Genomic DNA, 4,567 nt, shown 5'->3' with positions numbered 1-4,567 from the left:
TAATGCTGCTAATGCTAACGCTGCTGCGGGTTGCCACGTTGTGTGAGAGAAACAGGCACACCAGGTCTACTAGAAAGAACAGAGGTTTTCAACCACTAGTGGTCCTTGAGGGGGTCCCAGGTGGTCCGCCATGCCACCCATAAGGGTCCATTTGGTTTCATTTAACGCTCTCAATAGTTGAATTATTGTTAAACATCTGTATTACTTGATTTTCAAGAAGTCTACACAATTAGAGCATGCAGAATAATTGTTATTTTGACCAACGTTTGCCTGTTATCTCTCCTAATCCAACTCCAACATCAATACAGCATGGAGCTGTGGACACAATCTGATCCAACAACAACAACATATTCTTATACTTATAGTGTTGGGTCTGAGAGGCTAAATGTCATCAAAATGTGGTCTGTGGCTCAAATGGGTCTGAGAGGCTAAATGTCATCAGTGGTCCGTGGCTCAAATAAATAAATAATGTGCCTCTATATGAAAAACACATGTTTTTTTTTTACATTTTAACCACACAAATCTGGTATGGGGGTCCCTGACCTCTGACCTTTGTCAGGGGTCCCTGACCAATGACCATGGCAGTGATGGGGGTCCCTGAACAATGACCATGGCAGTGATGGCACACAATATGTTGTGGGGACCTTTTGGACAAACATATGAATCTGGGGGTCCTTGACATGGAAATGTGTCAGAATCACTGGTTTAAACGACATGCAATTACACTTTAGAAACAAGCCCAGATTATTTTGGGGGGGTCCCCAAATTATTATTACAAATAAATAAAAAATAGATTAGATTAGATTATATCTGGTTTCAGTATTAATTTATGATATATTTTCTCTATTATTAAGGTTATTTTTGCAGTCACTTTATATTGGGGAGGGGAGGGAGGGCGGGGGTCGCGATAAATGGTCAAAGCATTTCTGGGGGTCCCCAGCAGAAAACGTTGAGAACCCCTGACTTACACCACCGCCAATGTCTGTCTGTCTGTCTGTCTGTCTGTCTGTCTGTCTGTCTAACCGCAAAGGTCTGTGAGAACAAATTAATAGTTAAAACTTAAAGTCTACGGCTTTGTGAAAATAGAAGATCTACAAGTTCACAGCAGACTACAACTATGACTAGATATAGACCTACTATTACTCTTATAATAAGCGGACATGGCAACACAGCTTGTTTACAACAGTGCTAGCCTACCCGTTTTGCTGCTAATACAGTGATGTGTCGCCCTCATGTGGACAAAATGAGTCTTCAAAAAAAATCCACTTTTCACTCAGTTTATAAAACAAGAACCAGATACAATATAACATGTTAAAAACTTAAAATGTATTATTATTATTATTATTATTATTATTATTATTATTATTATTATTATTATTAGTAGTAGTAGTATTAGTAACCCTAACCCTAACCCTACTAGTAGTATTATTATGACGCAATATGGAGCTAGTTTATCACAACGAGACCCGTTGTGAGCTTGTAGATCTATTTTCGTCCTGCGAACTGTCAAACAGCATCATGTTGACATGCTAGCATGACGCTAACTGGCAGACAGAGCCTTTAAAAACTACATGTTCCAAACACCACTGGACGCTAGAAGAACTACATTATGAGCCTCTAAGAACTACATGTTCCAAACACCACTAGACGCTAAAAGAACTACATTCTGAGCCGCTAAAAACTACATGTTCCGAACACCACGGGACGCTAAGAGAACTACATTCTGAGCCTCTAAAAACTACATGTTCCAAACACCACTGGACGCTAGGAGAACTACATTCTGAGCCTCTAAGAACTACATGTTCCAAACACCACTGGACGCTAGGAGAACTACATTCTGAGCCGCTAAAAACTACATGTTCCGAACACCACGGGACGCTAAGAGAACTACATTCTGAGCCTTTAAAAACTACATGTTCCAAACACCACTGGACGCTAGGAGAACTACATTCTGAGCCTCTAAAAACTACATGTTCCAAACACCACTGGACGCTAGGAGAACTACATTCTGAGCCGCTAAAAACTACATGTTCCGAACACCACGGGACGCTAAGAGAACTACATTCTGAGCCTTTAAAAACTACATGTTCCAAACACCACTGGACGCTAGAAGAACTACATTATGAGCCTCTAAGAACTACATGTTCCAAACACCACTAGACGCTAAAAGAACTACATTCTGAGCCTTTAAAAACTACATGTTCCAAACACCACTGGACGCTAGGAGAACTACATTCTGAGCCTCTAAAAACTACATGTTCCAAACACCACTGGACGCTAGGAGAACTACATTCTGAGCCGCTAAAAACTACATGTTCCGAACACCACGGGACGTTAAGAGAACTACATTCTGAGCCTTTAAAAACTACATGTTCCAAACACCACTGGACGCTAGAAGAACTACATTATGAGCCTCTAAGAACTACATGTTCCAAACACCACTAGACGCTAAAAGAACTACATTCTGAGCCGCTAAAAACTACATGTTCCGAACACCACGGGACGCTAAGAGAACTACATTCTGAGCCTCTAAAAACTACATGTTCCAAACACCACTGGACGCTAGGAGAACTACATTCTGAGCCTCTAAAAACTACATGTACCAAACACCACTGGAAGCTAGAAGAACTACATTCTGCGCCTTCAGAACTACATGTTCCAAACACCACGGGACGGGACGCTATGTCAATGAGCATTAGCTTAAGTTATTCATTATTGTCTTATCTTTATAGCTATTGTTAAGGGTTATCGTTGTTTTAAAGGACAGTCCATTCATTGTGTAATTAATTAGGCTACTAATAGTTGGATGTGTTGAAATAAATAACAGTTTTTACATCAAATGTAGTACTTTTTAGTTTTTATATCATTTGAAAAGCTAGCTAGGAGGCTAGCAGTCACAGAGTTCGATGGGTCACTGGATTTCAATGTTACACACCGGAAACCTCAACCAGAATCTGGTCACTTCAGCGCTAAACAACCTTTATTTATAACTCGATGTAAACAACAGACATTCCTGCTTTTAATAACGTATAAAACCTTTCAACAGCTACAGTACTGATTATTGATGATGTTTAGCAACGTATACAACTATAAACATTATAACAGTTAGTGTCTCTCAGTAGAAACGCCATTAGATTATAGTTTAAGTTTATTATTGGCTTTAAAAATCAAGCTTTGTGGACGGTTAATCTGCAATGTGCCGTATGCGGTTATCACCACCAGATGGCAGCAAAGCCTTTATTTTGCCTATATATTGTAAAGTGAGGTGTAAAATGAGGGGAAATCGTTTTGTCTGTATGTTTCATTAATTGTCTCCACCATGCCGAAGGCATGGTGAGCTAATCTCCGGCACCGTTAACCTGGTCGATGCCAAATTTTGCACACACACTCCCTGGATGTCAACGATGAACCTCTGGCCCAAAATTTCCAAAACGGCCTGTTATAGCGCCACCAGGAGGCCGCTTTGTGCAAAACAAGTTTTTGGACAGTACAACTGCAGATTTGGTCCAAACATCACGCAAATTGGTACACAGTCTCTCTAGAGCCATTCAACGAAACGGGTCTTTCAGATTTCTCAGACTCCATCCTGATTGGCTAAGATTGGCTTCCAAAGTTCGCAGGAGTGCTCAGTTTCAAACAAAATGCTGTAAATCATGAACACATCGTGTGATTTCTGTGAAATTGTGCATGCACATTCCCACTAGGCCGAGGAAGAAATATGCCACATGAACATTTTCAACTCAGCCCCATGGTGGCACTATAACTGGCCGAATATATTTTAAAATATCTTTACATATCTTTTTATTTCCATTTCTGCTAAGCAGAAAGCTATATATCCTTAGATGATTTTGATTTAGATTAGGATAAATTTGCATAAACGGAAGCATTTATATTTTACTCATGATCAGAGCTTCCGTTGCTCCAGACTGTATGACGGAAGCATTTATATTTTACTCATGATCAGAGCTTCCGTCGCTCCAGACTGTACGACGGAAGCATTTGAACATTGCGAGAGGCAACAGTCTGGCAACGTGACACTAACTTATAATTGTCTTTTAGAAAATCAGACAAAAACAAAGAACACAAGACAAGACAAATCTCACAGTTTGTTTCTGTTGACGTATTGATAAGGTCAAAGGTCAAGATAAACATTGTGATTGTATTGGTTGAGAAGGTCACTCGTCCACTCGTTCACTCACACTCCATCACTCCAGCATGGTGGTGTTATGGTGAAATATGTGACCATCTTCTGGACCTCTCCAGCATGATGGCAGGCACTGCTGGTCTCAGACAGGAAAAAAATGCAGGTTGAAAAGGCCCTCAGCTCTGAACTCGGTAGAATCTGCACCTGGCTCTGATAACAAACTATCTTTACACCTGGCTCTGATAATAAACTATCTTTACACCTGGTTAGAGTTAGATCAAATAGTAACCTGAGCAAGGAGGTTCCATCCTGGAGGCAAATCTTTCCCGGTTATAAAATGGCCACCAATGTAATAAAAATAAGTCAACCAAAGAACAAGATTCCTTTACAGGATCTCCTCACGGGTCAACAAAAACACCTTGA

At 40.3% G+C, this 4,567-nt stretch overlaps 1 protein-coding gene across 7 annotated transcripts in view; it reads right to left on the bottom strand.

The window, feature by feature from the left end:
* Positions 1-2,953: 2,953 nt before the first annotated feature.
* The window catches only part of LOC308334170 (uncharacterized protein), a 30,535-nt gene continuing 28,921 nt past the window's right edge, over positions 2,954-4,567 (bottom strand). For all 7 annotated transcript variants that reach the window (XM_080790780.1, XM_080790782.1, XM_080790781.1 and 4 more), the window contains one exon: positions 2,954-4,567. This exon is cut by the window's right edge and continues 1,378 nt beyond it. The gene's annotated coding sequence lies outside the window, so the exon portion shown is untranslated.

This window comes from Protomyctophum bolini (assembly GCF_963924005.1).
Source record: "Protomyctophum bolini genome assembly, chromosome: 19".
Taxonomy (NCBI): Eukaryota; Metazoa; Chordata; class Actinopteri; order Myctophiformes; family Myctophidae; genus Protomyctophum; species Protomyctophum bolini.
The sequence above is the reverse complement of the archived record's forward strand: the minus strand, read 5'-3'. Positions and strand labels throughout refer to the sequence as shown.